The sequence below is a fragment of the Chionomys nivalis genome, chromosome 19 (assembly GCF_950005125.1).
Source record: "Chionomys nivalis chromosome 19, mChiNiv1.1, whole genome shotgun sequence".
NCBI classification, from domain to species: domain Eukaryota; kingdom Metazoa; phylum Chordata; class Mammalia; order Rodentia; family Cricetidae; genus Chionomys; species Chionomys nivalis.
This window is the reverse complement of record NC_080104.1, coordinates 8,528,962-8,545,457: the sequence shown is the minus strand read 5'-3', so window position 1 is coordinate 8,545,457 and position 16,496 is coordinate 8,528,962. Positions and strand designations below refer to the sequence as shown.

The window sequence follows — 16,496 nt, the reverse complement described above, 5'->3', positions numbered from 1 at the left end:
AAACTCTACCACAGAGCTACAGAACTGAAAACAGCCTGATATTAGCAGAAGAACAGACAGGAGGACCAATGGAACTGAATTGAAGACCCAGATGCCAACACGTGATTTTTGGCAAGGAAGCAAAAAATATCAAATGGAAAGAAGGAAGCTTATTTAACAAGTGGTACTGGCATAACTGGATATCAACATGTAGAAGAATGAAAATAGACCCATATCTGTCATAATGAACAAAACTCAAGTCCAAATGGATCAAAAACCTCAACATAAAGCCAGCCACACTGAACCTCATAGAAGAGAAAGTGGGAAGTATACTTGAATGTATTGACACAGGAGACCACTTCCTAAATATAACCCCAGCAGCACAGACACTGAGAGAAACAATTAATAAATGGGACCTCCTGAAACTGAAAAGCTTCTGTAAAGCAAAGGACACGGTCAACAAGACAAAACGACAGCCTACAGAATAGGAAAAGATCTTCACTAATCCACATCAGAGGTCTGATCTCCAAAATATAAAACAAACTCAAAAAATTGGACACCAAAAGAACACATAATCTGACAAAAAAACATGGAGTACAGACCTAAACAGAGAACTCTCAACAGAGGAATCTAAAATGGCTGAAAGACACTTAAGGAAATGGTCAACATCCTTAGTCATCAGAGAAATGCAAATCAAAACAGCTCAGATTCCATCTTACACCTGTAAGAATGGCCAAGATCAAAAATACTGACAACTTAAGCTGGAGAGGTTGTGGGGTAAAGGGAACACTTCTGCATTCCTAGTGGAAAGGCAAGCTGGTACAGACCCCTTGGATGTCAGTGTGGTGATTTCTCAGAAAAGTAGGAAACAACCTTCAAGACCAGTAATACCACTTTTGGGTATATATCCAAAGGATGCTCAATCATGCCACAAGGACATGTGCTCAACGATGTTCATAGCAGCTTTGTTTGTCATAGCCAGAACCAGCAAACAACCTGAATGCCTCTTGATCAAAGAATGGATAAGGAAAATGTGGTACATTTACACAACGGAGTACTACACAGCAGAAAAACAAATGGCAGCTTGGATTTTGCAGGAAAATGGATGGAGCTAGAAAACATTATTTTGAGTGAGGTAACCCAGACACAGTGAAGGGGAAGCTCAGCCAATCACCTTGTCTGTGGGGTGTGTTCCCCTAAGACCAAGATTTACTTATAAATCTTGCGGGTGCACTTCCTGCTTCCTCTGTTTTTCTCCGCTCCGCTGGAACTCTGATTTCGTAAGCTCCCCTTCTTCCTTTTATTAAAGCTGAATATTTTATATTAAAGCTAGTCTGGTTAATTCTAATTGCCGGTCATTTATGCCCCATCAACACAGAAAGATAATTATCACATGTACTCATTCATAGGTGGTTTTTAAACATAAAGAAAGCCAGCCTACAAACCACAATCCCAGAGAACTTAGACAATGAGGACACTAAGAGTGACTTACATAGATCTAATCTATATGGGAAATAGAAAAAGACAAGATCTCCTGAGTAAATTGGGAGCATGGGGACTTTGGGAGTGCTGAGGGGGGTAGAGGAGAGGCAGGGAAGGGAGCAGAGAAAAATGTAGAGCTCAATAAATATCAATAAAAAAATTGACATAGAGCAAGAAGATGCTGACAGATGCAGACCTTGAAGAGACAGTGAACCTGAATACTCCAGAGTAGGATCATACAGAAATAGCAATTTCTAGCATGCTATGACTGAGCAGAAGTGAACTGCTGCTGACTGTCTGAACAAGTACAACTGAGCGGAAGTGAGTGCTGATGGCTGTCTGGACAAGTACGGTCAAGTGGAAGTGAGCTCTTGCTGTCTGAAAGGCATGCTGATGGTGGAGTCCATAGAAGCAGCCTTGCTGATGTCCCCAGTCCTGTGCAATGTAAGTTGCCTTGTTGTGCTGCCTATGTCCTGGTCTGGCTAAGATGCTGAAGCTACTTTAGCTGCTGCTGTTCTTAGCCTTGCTCTGTAGTCTCCAGACACATCTTTTCAGATGGGGACTGAGCAGGAAAGAGGCTGCTAACTGTGTCTCCTAATGTCTGGGTTTTTGATTTTGTTACCCTGTCCTCCAGCTCATTCTTTGCTTTGAGATGAATTGTAGTTCCTGACTGTTGTCATTTACCTCTGGCTCTGAAGTTTCCAGAAAAAGCCACTCTAACAGATTCTACAAGGCTGGCTGTGAACTTCTGTGCCTGGAAAACTGGAAGTGTTAAATGGTAATAATCTCTCTGGGGGTCCCCATCCATGTGAAATGTTGATAGGCCCAAGCTTGTGCAAATTTTGTGCAGATAATCTCAGCTTCATGTGAGTGCATGGCCATGTCATGCCCAGAAGGTGTCTTTCTGCTGCACAGTTCCTGTCCTCTGCCCTTACAGCCTTTTGCACTCTCTTCTATCACACTCCCTGAACCTTAGAGATAGAAGACATCCTGTTCCATGTGGAGCCAAGTGCTCCACCATCACATGTTCCTGGCTCTTTGACTGTACACATTTAGAACAGAGCTTTCGATTTTTGTTTTCAAAATTCTGCATTTTCTAACATTTACCCTATTGTCCTCTACTATCTAATTCTGCATTTTTTCTGTGACTTCTGCTTATCACAACTTTGTTTTAGTTTAGGAATGGTATTGTGCCTTATTATAAAGACCCTGAAGATAAGCAGCTCTTGTTTCCACTAACCCAGCAGACTGGGGAATACCATGTGTATGTAACCACCTCACAGTACTCAAACAAAACAGAGCCTGTTTGTTTGGAAGGAATTTTACTGGATCAGCCAGGAAGTCACATACAAACAAGAGTTGATCGAGCAGTGTCTCAAGCCCCCTCATGTCCTAAGCATTAAAGGCAAGCTGGAGGTACGGTGGGAAGAAGTGACTGCAGGGAGCCGCTCTGAAAAGTCACATAACCCTAACCTGAAGCATAAATCGCTAAGCTCACACAGGGGAGCTTAGTCTTTAGTAAAAAATGGAATCAGAGATGCAAAGAAGTAGAAAACGTTCGAAGAAAAGTCTTGCCATTTGATGCCCCAGCTGCTTTTATGTTTGATAATTACAATAATTTAACTTGCAAGTATTTGGGAAAATGGAGGAAATATAATTAAAGATATTTTGGCTTCACTGGTTTTCTCAATGGGGAATATTTGATATTCTTAAATTGGTTTAAGTTCTGGGCAATAGAATTAAAGATCATGAGTGGGCGATCTACTATAACTGGAATTCTGTGTGTATGATTGCATGCATGCAAGTACACTACATGCATGCAGTACCTACAGAGGCCAGAAGAGGGCATCAAATCCCATGAAACTGGAGCTTCAGATGGTTGTGAGCTACCATGTGAGTGCTGGGACCTGAGCCTAGGTTGCCTGCAAAAGCAGTAAGTGTTCTTAATAGTTAAACTATCTGTCTAGCTCCTACAATTGGATTTTAAAGCACACAACTAAAGGATAAACAAGACAATTTTCTAAATTTTCAAAGTATAAAAGGAAATATTAAATAGGATATTAATAGAAGGTTAGAGGATATGCACAAATCACCCCTACCCCTAGACACATAATTTTAAAAAAATGTAAAGATGAAACTTCAAAAGCAAATATAGTAAAACTCAGGTGAATCATAATTAACAAATTTAATGGAATGCTTTTAAAGCCTGCTTCTTATGATGGGGCACATTTAAAGCCTGCTTCTCATAACAGGACACATTTAAAGTCTGATTTTCATGACCGGATGATGACAGATGTTACAAAACAATTCCACACATACTTAGAATTACATATAATATAAAGTTATTTAGTGAAGACTCACAGATCACTGCCCTAGATGAGTCCTCTGCATGAATGGGGAACAGGAACCAAATCTAGCAACTGGAAACAAGAGACTAAGCACATACTTTACAGCTGCATTTATAGTATCAGAGATCACACCCAATTGGGCTGGTGTCTTAAAGGCTTTTGGTTAAAGGAGCTCCCACAGCACCTCACCCTTTTGCTCAAACCCAATACAAAACTATATGCACTAGGAACATATCAAGTATAAGATTAAAAATTACAATCAACATAAACAAGGAACATATGCTAAATGTTTTAATAAACATTCTATCCTAAGGAGTCTAAATATTATATTGGCAATGGCTTGGCTAGATCATCAGAGGATGGTAACTATGACTATCTAATCTTCAACCCTATCAAAGGCCTGAGAAGGTAGATATTACTTGAGTAGGCTGGAAGTGCAATCAAACTGCTTTCAAAATGTGCAGCAGATGATAGAGATAACTGGCTACCTGAGCAATCACCCAAAGACTCATTTGCAATGTTGAAGCAACCAGCTTTGGCTAAAGCCTAGAGTAACTGACAGACCATTTTCAGAGACATGAAAAATTTTCAGAACCATCTTACCCTGTCTTGGCAAGGTTTGGCAGTCTTTTTGCTTGTGTTTTTCTTGTCCAGTCCAGACATCATGCATTTTGTCAGTGGTAGAGGCATGGGCAGTTCCTTGCCCAAAGGTCAATTGTGCCAAGAAGAAAACAAACTCCAAGTGGAGTGTCTTTGGTACTCAACACTCTCTGGGGAATAGATTGGTACTGCCAGGAGCAATCATGTCTCACATAAACAGAATTCTAAGTTATTTAAATGCCACGTTATACAGATCTTGGAAGTGGTTAAAGATTACCTATCTATGTGCAATTCAATCTCTATCTAAAGAACCTAGTCTTACTAAAAGTATAACAAACATGGGTGACTATTGACCTATAATACTTAATATGTAACTTAAAGATTAATACTTCATATCAGAATATTGAACAATCTTTAAACAACTGCAGTAAAGGAGGATAATGACCTCAATGTAAACAATATACAAATATATTTGTCAGAGGTAGACATATATAATGCAATATGATAAATATATCCAAAAATTGTATCAATATACAAAATGTCTTAGAGGTAGAAACATGCATGCATATAATCTGACAAAATAACTTTGCATAGGTGTACAAATATTGTAAACAGAAATAGGAGCATATTTGATACAAGAAATATAATTTGAACTTGTATCAATATACAAAAATTTATACCAATGTAAATTGTCCATCAATAATAGCTCACAAATATTCACACTATTACTCATTATTATTAGTGTGAGTAAATTCACACTAATCTACCTAGTATCCCATTCAGTTTTCCTCCTTTTTTGAGATCTCTGGGCCTACATAATTTCCACCCCAACACCCAACCTTATACAAGTAATAATCAAACTCTAAATGGTGTTCTTTTTTTTTTTTTTTTTTTTTTTGGTTTTTTTTTTTGAGACAGGGTTTCTCTGTGGTTTTGGAGCCTGTCCTGGAACTAGCTCTTGTAGACCAGGCTGGTCTCGAACTCACAGAGATCCGCCTGTCTCTGCCTCCCGAGTGCTGGGATTAAAGGCGTGCGCCACCACCGCCCGGCATAAATGGTGTTCTTAAATGTGAGGACAAACTTTGTTGGGAGAGGGGATATTGTCTTCTAGAATTGCTTCCAGCTGTCACAGGGATAATGTTCTTTCTATGAGATCCTGTAAAAGTAAAATGATTTAAGTTTCAAGATCGCTGTTTTGTATAATTGCAAATGGTCTCTGAGTAGTTGATAGGGTTTTTTGCTTTTGTTTTCTTTTGTTTTTGTTTTTTGGGGGGTTGTTTTGTTTGAAGTTCTTATTTGGAGTTCCAGCCAAAACAGTAAGGTGTGGTATTTTCACAGTTGGTACCCAAAAATCAGTCTCATAGTAGCGCTATCAGTATCACGATGTTACATCAACCAGGTGGAGTCTTTGTTCTGGAACCCTTCCACCTAGAAGCTTCAAAGGTTACTGGAGGAAAATCTACTGTTCATTGTTGAAAGCTTAAACATTACTCATATAGACATATATTGAACAAAAGATACAATATTGACAAAATAGGCAGGGAAAAAAGTAAAATATTTCCTTAAATCTTTCTGTTCCATACCAGATGGCTCCTGACATGAGACAGAAATTCTGAATTTTTCTTTTAACATGCTTGGATTTAGAGGATAGGCATTGTCCAACTCCAAAGCCAGCTCTTATTTTAATTAGAAATGTATATATGTCCAGATAATCAAATTTTACCATGCAGATGATACAGCATCATAAGTTAGATTTCTTTTTGCTTGTTGATTCTTTCTGGATAGCTATCTTTTCATCTTTAGGCATCTAGATGTCCAAGGTCTTTTGACTCTTTGAAGATGAGTATTTTCTTGAAAAGACAAGAACAGAACCCTGCCCCAACCATTATGAGGTTTTCTTCCAACCTGATTGGTTGTCACCTCTGTGGATAAGCTGTCATTTCTCTTAAGAGGTTTCTCTTTTTCACACTGAATCTTTATTAATATTGATGATATCCATAGTTTTTCTCCTATGAAAACAAGAGCAAAACCCCTTTCCCAATGTAGCACATCTCCTGGTTTCCTTTGTGAGGTCAGTACATCCTTGAAATACACCAGCTGATTTAATTCAGAAGTGTTTTTTTTTCTGTTATCCAATGTTTCTCTGCTGCTGTTGTTCCTTTCTCATTAGTGTTAAGAAAATTCAAGGTTAATAAAACATTCAATCTATTTCTGGGAATATTTTCCATCCCTTTCTGTTTAACATATCCTTTATAGTTTGATTTGATATTTCTATAACTGCCTGACCTATAGGACTGTTTGGTATACATGTAATATACTTTTTATTATAATAATCAAAAAACTGTTTTATTTTCTTAGACATATATGCTGTACCATTGTCTGTCCATATTTATGCAGGTATACTCATGATGACCATAACTTCTAATAAATGTGTGATTACTGAATCAGCCTTTTCTGATCTCAAGGGGCAGTTGCCCATTGAAAACCTGAATAAATAAATACCAATGGTGTGGTTTTAATTTTACAAATTCTGTAAAGTAGAACACATGCACCTGTCAGATCTCATTCCTTTGAGCATCTTTTGGGTTACTCCCTGCAAGTAGCAGTGTTTGGTTAAAGAAAGAGCAAATAGGACATCTCTTTATAATCTCCTTAGCTTATTGCCATGCAATAGAAAACTTTCTTTAAACCTTTGCTATTGACATGTTTCTTATGAAATTATGAGGCCTTCAGCACACTCCCAATCAACAATTTTTGCATTACCTTGTGCAGACCTGTATGGGATCAGATGTGTTATGTATATGGGACAAAGCATATTCCTGATTATATCTTAGACATTAATGAATAATGAAGTCAATTCTGTATCATCTGCTATAAATTCAGTGGTTTCAACATGTAAGACAACTTTTTGCATATTGCAAATTAATAACTATACTGAGAGGTTCTTTAAAATCCCTTAGTACTATGAGAATAGCATATAAATCTGCCTTTTGGACAGAATTAGAAGGACTTTGTTCCACCTTAATTCTTCTGATTTGTAACCTGCCTTTCCTGATTTATTTGCATCAGTATAAAATGTATGGGCTTCAGTTATTGGAACATCACATACAATTTGGGAAAGGATCCAAGTAGTTCTCTTTATATGGTTAATTCTATCACTTTTGTGATAATTGCTATTAATTTTTCTCAAAGTAGCACAAGCTCTTTGCCATGGTTCATTATCTTCCCATAATTTTTAAATTTTATCAGTAGTAAAAGGCACTATAATCTCTGCTAGGTCTATACCCTAGTTGACGAAGTCTCAATTTTCCTTTTATAATTAATTCAGAGAATTTTTCCATATAAGTTTTTAATTTCTTACTGAGTTTATGTGGCAAAAGGATCCATTCAAAAATGTGTTCCCTTTGCATTAAAACTCCTGTAGGGGAAATTCTGGAGGGCAATATGACTAGAATACAATTTAAGATTTGAATTCACTCTATCTACATGTGCCTCCTGTAATTTCTCTTCAGTGACTGTCAATTCTTTTTTCTGCTTCAGCTGTTAATGCCCTGGAACTATTCAAGTCTTTGTTACCATCTAAGAATTTTTTAAATGAACTATTAGAATAGGTGTTATCCCAGCAGCTGGTCAAAGACTGGAAATGTCTCCTAACAATCTTTGAAAGTCATTAAGTGTCGGCACTTGGTCTCTCCTAATTTGTGTTCTAATTTTCTGTAAACCTATTTTGTAACGTAGGTAATTGACAGAATCTCCTCTTTGTATTTTTTTCAGGAGTAATTTGTAGTCCCCCCTTAGGCAAAAATTTATTACTTCAAACATTCTTTCTAAAGTATTCTCATTTGGGTCAGATAACAAACTGTCATCCATGTAATGGTAAATTATAACTTAAGAAATTGCTTGTGTATTACTTCCAATGGCTGACTTACAAAGTATTGGCACAGTGTAGGACCTTTGAGCATTCCCTGTGGGAGGATGGTTCATTTGTATCTTCTAGTAGGGTGAGAATTATTATAAGTAGGCACTGTGAAAGCAAATTTTTCTGTTTCTACACTATACATTTACAAGAAAAAGACAAATCTTTTAAATCAATAACTATAAGAGGCCCTCCTTTTGGTAATTGAGAAGGCAGAGGAATTCCAGATAATAGAGGACCCATAGGTTGAATAATCTTCTTTACAGCTCTTAGATCTGTCATCATTCTCCATTTACAAGATTTCTTTTTTTTTTTTTTTTTTTTTTTTTGGTTTTTCGAGACAGGGTTTCTCTGTGGCTTTGGAGCCTGTCCTGGAACTAGCTCTGTAGACCAGGCTGGTCTCGAACTCACAGAGATCCGCCTGCCTCTGCCTCCCGAGTGCTGGGATTAAAGGCGTGCGCCACCACCGCCCGGCTACAAGATTTCTTTTTAACAAAAAATACAGGAGAATTCCAAGGGCTGATGGATTCTTCAATATGGTGAGAATCTAGTTGCTCTTGTACCAGCTGATCTGAAGACTGCAGTTTGTCTTCTCTTAAGGGCCATTGTTTAACCCATATGGGTTCCTCAGTTAACCATTTTAAAGGCAAGACCATTAGTACCTCTGAAGGTTTGCTAGTTGCTTTGTGTTCTTGTACAACCTGAATGGCTGGTGACCTCTGCTTATAATATCTTATAATATCCTTCCCAGAAACTGAGATTTTGAGAATGCATGAATGTTAACCTAGATATTCCATTGCTGCAATGCCACAGGGTTCTCTGACAGAAAGAGCAGGGGCAGAGCTGGACCCACCAGACTCTCCCTGGGGCGAGTAGGATGGTGAGTGTCAAACAACCAGCTCTTCCCCCTGGCCACTAGGGAGAAACACACCCATTGAGTCGGGGGTCTGTCAAAGCAGGATCTCATTTAATGGTATCTGGTAGGCACTTATATATTGTTGTGATGGGGGTAGAGAAACTTGTGATGGGTTGAGGCAGAGAAAGAAACAAGGGCTAATAATCTGCCATGCTAGTGGTGGCTGGGCAGAGGCAGGCTTAGGTAAGGATGTGCTGAGTCACTCACATGTGGAAGTCATGGCCAAAGACAGGTCTCCAAACTTGAGCTAGGCTCAGGAAGCTACACTCGGCCTCATGCCCAGGCCTCATGAGGCCCAATGTCTCCCTTTTTTGTTTTTCGTGACAGTGGAAGACCTGGTCCCTGTCTTAGGTCTTCTCCCATATGGAGATCTTACCCGTCACTGAGTACCATTTATGAAGAATGCACTCCATGACCTGCCTTAGGTTGTCCCAGCCTGTCTGAGATCTTACCCATCGCTGGTCAAGTGGAGGATGGAGGAGGCGTGTTTATATGAGGATTACCAGTCATACAGTCATATGAGGGGCCCAGACTCCTGAATGGCCAACCTATGATAGTATTCCTTGACCTGATATAATTCAACTGCCTCCAAACTTTAGTAAATAAATTGTGTGATCTTATTGAACACGAGACCCAACAGTAAGGAGGAGAATAAGGAAAAGGAAGGGTCTGAACAGAGGAAGGAAGTAGGGTAAAAATCCACAAATGCCTGTCCACAATGGGTTGTTCTACAGGTCTCACTATCTCTTCTCTAGGTCTCATCAGCATCCATGTCTTTTTTTGTTTCTAGGGAAGAAGCAAAAAGGCACTCCTCAGGGGTGGGACACTCTCTGGAAACATCATTATCATTATCCCCTTGTTGAGGTAAATATTTAAGATCTCTAGCCAGCACCCAGTTGGGCCTCTTTTCATTGAGACACATTCAAACCCTCTTCCTGCAGTGAGGAGCCACCTTGAAGTTATTATCCTTTAGAATGGTGAGGGAATTAGCTATGAGGTCATGAAGGCCTGATGAAGCAGGGCTTCTTAAAATATCACTCATATAAAGGTAGAACAAAATATCAGAATGTTCCATTGAGGAGGAAAAGACGTGTGGCATATAATATTGACACATGGGTGGGCGGTTAGCCATCCCTTGGGGTAACAAGTCTATTCGAACCTCTGATCTGGGCCCCAGAAGTTAGTTGAGGGCAGTGAGAATGCAAACTTCTCCATGTCTTCTGAATATAAGGGGATGGAGAAGAAACAATCTTTAATATCAACAATTGTTAGGTAATAAGTGTTAGGAATGGCAGGTATCCAGGGGAGTCCCCTCTTGGGGCGTCCCAAATGGGATCATCCTCTCATTGATTTTTCTTAAGTCATGTAAGAGTCTCCATGAGCCATTAGCCTTTCTTATAACAAAAACAGGGGAATTCCAAGGGCTCATAGATGGCCAGACATGCCCCAATAACAATTGTTTAACCAGGGCATCAAGTTGTAACATAAAAGAAGGTAGGGGCCACTGCTCAACCCATAGGGGGTCACCAGGTGCCCATTGGATTTTTGGCACTGGGGAGTCAGTGGCCCTTAGGATTGTGGGTAAACCGGAGAATTAGGGTGGGCAGCTCGTCCCTGTTTAAATTGTAACTCATATCCTTCAGAGTAAAGGCCTTATGGTCAGTGGTAATATGCGCTTCAGCCTTCCTAAGGATGTCTTGCCCAAGGAGGTTGGCAGTTAGGCCAAAGACCACCAGGGGGCACATATTCCCGTGATTATTGTTGGAATCAGTCCAGGGCAGCCAGTTGATGTAGATTGCTCGCCCACACCAAGTAAAGGTGGCCTTGGGACCAGCTGCCAAGGCGGGGGCGGGAAGGGTCCTCTTTTCTGATGACTGTGCAATCAGCCCCAGTGTCTACAAGGAACTTGAAGGTTCTATCTCCAATTGTTAGAGCCATCTTTGGTCTTAGTCAGGGTATCAAAGGCACTGTCCAGTGTGCTTTGAATGCCCTTTCCCCCTTATTTAACAGGGCTAAGGGTGGCCCCTGTAGGAGTTAAAGGCTTCCCCTGGAGACTGAACTTGGACCCATAATCCCTAGGCCAGTGGAATCCCTTTTTGCACCAGGGGCATGGGGTGCATGGCATAACAGTCTTGGCTAGAGCTGGCAGGCTGACTCTAGCTTTATTAGGACATTCTCTTTAGAAATGGCCTTCTCTTCCACAAGCAAAACAGGTCCGCTTTTTCCCTATAGTTACTTGCGGAAGGGCAGTAATCAAAGTTGCCGTCTTTTACTTATGTGTGGCCTGCATGGTGGCAGCCCCAGTCCTTGCTTGGTGGGACATTGGGCCCATGCCCTGAGAAGCAATGTTCCACTTCCCTAAGCTGTGATCCCTAAGTCCCGCACAAGCTAGTTTATGGTCAGCATTCATTCCATCCCACACCAGCATTAGAACAAACTGGTTCCTAAGTTCCCTAGGGGAGATCTTTCTCTGAAGGCTTTTGTTAACCCTTTCTATAAAGGATGCGAGGTCCTTGTCCAGCTTCTGGGTGATCCCTGACATCAGGGCTTCAGCAGAACCCTCCTCAAGCTTCTTCTAAGCTACTAAACCTAGAGCCCTAACCTGATCCTGATACAGGAGGGGGGAGGATGACTGTCTGCTAAGGGCTCGTGACATACTTGTCAGCTCTACCCTAGAGTATACCATAAGTGATGGGGATAGTGGGGTTAGCTGCCTGATTGCGTTCATCTTGTACTTGGCATTCTTCTCTAAAGTAGAAATCCCACTTAAGAAAAACGGATCTCATAAGCACGGCCCTGGCCAGATCTCTCCAGTGCAAAATTGATGGGCTAGCCCCTGGAGGATGATTTCAACCCAGAACGAATTTGGCCCATCTTCGGCTACAGCCTTCTTTAGATCCTTAAGATCCTGGGCTTCCCAAGGGTACCAGGTATTAGGCCAGTTACCACCTGGATTAACATTACAGGAAACAGGTATACCACTCCTCCCTCTGTGGCTCTGGAAGTAGCTACCTGCCCCGGAATCCGGAAACAGCCACTTCCCCTCCTAATGCTGAAGCTGGGGGCAGAGAGGACTCCCCTATAGGGCAGGTCCCTCCCACAACAAAGTGACAGGTCAGAGAGTGCTCAAAAGGGATTTATAGGGGAATCTGGAGGTGAAGGACCCCTTGAGGGCCAAGGGTGCTGTGAACAGGGTCTAGGGGCGGCTACGCAGAACTAAGTTCCAAAGCAGGATTTTGTTTATCAAGTACATTGAACTAGGTTCCAAAGTAGGATTTTGTTTAGTAAAGAATTGCCCCATATTTAGTGGGGGTACACTCACCCACAGACGGAATAGCCTATCAGCGATTCTTTCATTCCTCACATGGGGCACCAATCTGCAAGGTTCTCTGGCAGAGCCAGACCCACTTGACTCTCCCTGGGGCTAAGCGAAATGGTGAGTGTTGAACGACCCAGCCCTCCCCCTGGCTACCACGGAGAAACACACCCACTGAGTCGGGAGTCTGTTGAAGCAGGATCTCATTTAATGGTATCATGCAGGCACTTATGTGGGGTTGTAATGGTGGTGGGAAACTTGGGATGGGTTGAGGTGGAATAAGGAACAAGAGCCAATAATATTCTGCCATGTTAGCAATGGCTGGGCCTAGGTTGGGATGTGCTGAGTCACTCACATGTGGAAGTCATGGCGAAAGACAGGTCTCCAAACTCAAGCTAGGCTGTGGATGCCAAGATTCTGGAGCAATGATACTTATGGCTGTACCTGTGTCTAGTAATCCCTCAATTACAACATCATTTTATATACGCTGTTAGCTTTGGTCTTTGATCATTTAAAGAAGTCTGCCAAAATATATGCTTCCTATTTCCTACTGGAGTTTTTGATTCATCCTTCATGTCTATTCCATCATCCAGAATAGTATTTTTTTTTTTTACAGTAGGCACTGGATTGTTTAATTTTCCTGGTGAGACATGTTCACCACAGTGACTGGGAATGACTGGACCTTGTTTGACATCAGGGCCTGCAAAAGGCCTCCCAAGGAGTTCCCAATGATATTGGGTTGCCCTGTTTGTCTTTTGTTCCATACATTCATTGATCCACTGCTGGCCTTTGCCATAACTCCTACAATACCAGAAGACTGAGTCCTCCTATTTTTGTCATACCTAGAGGAGACATTATTCCTAGGAATTCTTTGTCTACAGTCCCTTCTTAGATTTCATATTCTATCACAATTAAAACATTTGCCATTTTGATGTCTTCTCAAACCATTGGAAATCACTTTCTTACCCAAGCTTCAGTACTATAGTCAATATTCATTAGATGCAAAATCTATTCATCTATTGGTGTTTATCTGACTTTAGAGGCCCAAAGATCTTCCTGCATTCTAAGTTAGCATTTTCAAAAGCCAAAAATTTGATAAGTACACATCTAGCTTCAGGGTCTGTCAATCCTACTTGTACAATCTTAGTTAATCTTTGTAAGAAGTCACTAAAGCGTTTGCTCTGGCCCTGTTTAACACTAATAAATGATCCAATTCTCATTCCTGAATCCTGTCCCAAGCATTTAAAGCTGCTGTACTATATAGGGACAAAAGGTGTTTGTTGTAGTGAGCCTGTTCCTGAGAATCAGAGTAATGACCCTCACCAAGAATTTGATCTTGGGAAGTCTCAAATCCTTCTGCTTTCCTCTGTTCTAAATGCTTTGCCTCTTTTCCCCGATAACATTTCCAAAGCAGCTGATGTCCAGCTTCTAGGACTGCTGAGAGTAACTGAAGCCCATGTTTTCACCATTTCCCTGACAAAAAGGTGAAAGTAGTCCATGAAAAACTGATTGTTTATTTATATATTTTTTAGATTGCTCATATGTATTGGTTCCCATGCATATTCTTTAACTACCTTAGGGTACTTTGTGACAGATGGTCTTTCTGAGGAAATTACCATATATGCAGCTAAAATGCTGTAAGTCATGCCGAGGTCTCGCACATACTGATGAGGCTAAATCCTGTCCTTTTGTCCCTGCGCATCAATTTCAATAAATTCCTCAATCTTTTCAATTCTATTTACTATTGCCTCTTGTAAAGTCTGACTCTCCTGTCCAGCATTCTGTTCTAAAGCCCTCACTGAGGATTCCAAGGTGTGAAAATTGTCCAGTAAAGATAACTTCTCATCCTTGGACATAATTTTAATAGTGTGTGTATTACCTCCCTAGAGAGATAACCATTAATCTATCATAACTTTTCAACAAATTGCAATTGTTAAATTCAAGAGCACAAATTCTTTCAGATTATTCTGTCAAATTGATGCTATCCCTATCCATACTCTCAAATAGTTGTCCATTATTAGTCTGTAAAGACTATTATTTCTAAAAGTGCCTCATTCTTGGTCCTGTTACTGAATCATTTTTTTTAAACGAGAAAAGATCAAAAACAAAACTAATTCCTAGAATCACATAAAGGGATGTAGAAGGGAAATCACATAAGCCTTGCAGAATACCTTCCATAGTATAAGCAAAATAATTATTGAACTCCTGGATAGTTACCAGTATTTTTTGTAGTTTTTCAGATCTTACCTGTCGTAAAGCAGTTACAATGAACTAGAGTAGGTGTAATAATTATCAGCCAAAAGGTGTCGCAGTTGCAGCCGCGTGACCAAGAGATGCTAGCAGCAGTAAACAGCACATGTTGCTTACTTAAGTACTGAAAAATATACTTTGTTTAACAAATTAAGAGCAGTTATTAAGGTGTTCAAACGATTCCACAGTTGGGGCCTAGGATAAAAGAAAATCCAAAGTTTTCCATCAGTGAGAGTTGTGGACGGTGTGTGTTGTGGGGATCACAGGCAGCAGCGTGTGGGCTGGCCTGTAACTTGCAGAGAGGCAGTATGTGGGTCATGAGCCAGGGAGTGCTGAGCAGCAGCCTGCTGCATCTGAGTGCCTGCTAGAGCTGTAGGTGGTAGAGTCAGTGCCCAATGCACCACATGGCTGGAGAACCGATCCCCAAAAAGTGTGGATTGGGTCTCACATTTGGGTGCCAGATGATAATGGAAGTTACAAAACAATCCCACACTTGTTCAGAATTACATATAATAAAGGGTTATTTATTCAGGGGAGACTCACAGATCACTGTCCTGGATCACAGTCCTCTGCATGAACAGGGAATAAGAACTGACTCTTAGCAGCCAAAAGCAAGAGCCTGAAGCAAGAGTGAGCACACATTTTACAGCTGCATTTATAGTAAGAGACCACACCCAAGTGGGCTGGTATCTTGAAGGCTATTGTCTGAAGGAGCTCCCACAGCAGTGGGACACATTTAAAGTCTGCTTCTCAAGACTGGATGCAAAGCCGTAAGGAGACTGATCTGAACAGACTGAGACAGGTACAGAGTCGTACTCATCTTTTGTGATTACCAAACTCTCTAAAATGAAAGCACATTAGTCATGTGAATAAGATGTTTTATTTCCTGAAGTATACTTCTAAAAACGGTGATCAGCATTTTTAAAGGTCTTCTAAGCTTATTTTTTTGTCATTCTTAGTTTTAGGCTTTGTCATAGCTGACATAGTTTAGAAACTTGGTAACCCCATCTGTGACTAAGAGAGTTTGTTTATTCTGCTTTGATGACCATGGCCCAAGGAACACGGATTTAAGCTACCCCAAATTCCATGTTCCAACTGCGCAGCAGTTTCACAAAGCTTCTCACAGTTTTACAGAACAAAGAGATCATAAAGCAAGGCAAGTTTATGATCCATTGGTGGAAATCTCAGAGGCAGGTACAGTGAGATGCGAGAACCTAGGAGGCAGGTACGGTGAGATGGGGGGGCTCTGAGGCAGATATGGTGAGATGGGGGAGAATCTCAGAGGTAGGTATGGTGAGATGGGGGGAATCTCGGAGGCAGGTATGGTGAGATGGTGGGAACCTCGAGGGCAGGTACGGTGAGATGGGGGAGAATCTTGGAGGTAGGTATGGTGAGTTGGGGGGGAATCTCGGAGGTAGGTATGGTGAGTTGGGGGAATCTTGGAGGCAGGGACGGTAAGATGGGGGGGCCTCGGAGGCAGGTATGGTGAGATGGTGGGAACCTCGAGGGCAGGTACAGTGAGATGGGGGAGAATCTCAGAGGTAGGTATGGTGAGTTGGGGGAATCTTGGAGGCAGGTACGGTGAGATGTGGGGAACCTGAGGCAGGTATGGTGAGTTGGGGGGGTAATCTCAGAGGCAGGTACGGTGAGATGTGGGGGGCTCGGAGGCAGGTACAGTGAGTCGGGGGG

General features: G+C 41.1%; 1 protein-coding gene across 1 annotated transcript in view; it reads right to left on the bottom strand.

Moving 5' to 3' along the window:
* Positions 1-16,496, bottom strand: part of LOC130862005 (DNA fragmentation factor subunit beta-like) — a 46,979-nt gene that overhangs the window by 27,554 nt on the left and 2,929 nt on the right. The window lies entirely within an intron of this gene.